The 866-nt window shown below is 36.7% G+C and overlaps 1 long non-coding RNA gene across 2 annotated transcripts; it reads right to left on the bottom strand.

The window, feature by feature from the left end:
- Positions 1–192: 192 nt before the first annotated feature.
- LOC107579927 (uncharacterized) lies at positions 193–860 on the bottom strand. 2 transcript variants are annotated; one of them, XR_001608552.1, is made up of 2 exons: positions 368–860; positions 193–297 (listed from the first exon to the last, which is right to left on the bottom strand). It is a non-coding gene; the product is annotated as an uncharacterized lncRNA (long non-coding RNA). The 2 variants fall into 2 exon arrangements; XR_001608553.1 differs by having other exon boundaries at positions 374–860.
- Between the last annotated feature and the right edge of the window lie 6 nt (positions 861–866).

The following is an 866-nucleotide window of genomic DNA, read 5'->3' as shown; positions in this document are numbered from 1 at the left end:
TCAGTATTTCATTACTACAATAGCTCTGCTTTACTGTCATCAATTTAATGCACGCTTGCTGAAAAAAGTATTAACGTCTTAATTTTTTTATTATTTTAAATTTATTATTTTTTTTCATGAAGAGGTCCATGGACTGAGAATGGTTTGGTCTTGAACTCTATTTGTTTGAAGCTACTGATGGACACTTGATAATTTTTTTTTTTTGACAATATATCCATTCTCAAGTCTTTTTGCAGACATGTTAACTTACCACAGACTCCGTTCAGTAAAGATGGTTGATCCACATGACCCTCCATGCTGTAGGAATAGTGCGAGCACTGAAAAAGAAACTCTTCACAAAACACAATACACTTAATAAAACACTCACACACACATCGTCTCTCCCAGTGATCCAGTCTGCAAGAAAATGAGAAACAAGTCCGGTCTATGTCATGACTGGTCATTCTACTCTCCTTTAACCTCCATATATGTACCTACAGAGGGTTTAGTCAAACAGTTTTGTGATAAGCTTAGAGAAGTATTGATCCAGCATGACGTGGGGACGGGGTCACTCACCCAAAACCTGGGAGTGCTTCAGAAAAAAAGACCTTTGAAAGCACCATTTCCTCTTAACACGCTAACAGTTTTAATGAACCTGTAACACCTGCAACCATGAGAATAATCATTTAAGACACCTGTGAGAAATAAATAAGGGTCAGACCACCCGAAATGCCTCTTTAAACATGGAATCAGTGATTAAAATATTTAATATAGCCACTCTAGATTTTTTGATTTCAGAAGCATGAAAAGGTTCCTACTGTACTGAAACTACAGGCCAGCCTAAAGCTTATTCCATTCAATTTCACAAATCGCTCACATAATCATAC

The sequence above is a fragment of the Sinocyclocheilus grahami genome, unplaced genomic scaffold, assembly GCF_001515645.1.
Source record: "Sinocyclocheilus grahami isolate Dianchi unplaced genomic scaffold, SAMN03320097.WGS_v1.1 scaffold21911.1, whole genome shotgun sequence".
In the NCBI taxonomy this organism is placed as follows: Eukaryota; Metazoa; Chordata; class Actinopteri; order Cypriniformes; family Cyprinidae; genus Sinocyclocheilus; species Sinocyclocheilus grahami.
This window is presented reverse-complemented; position numbering and strand designations above follow the sequence as displayed.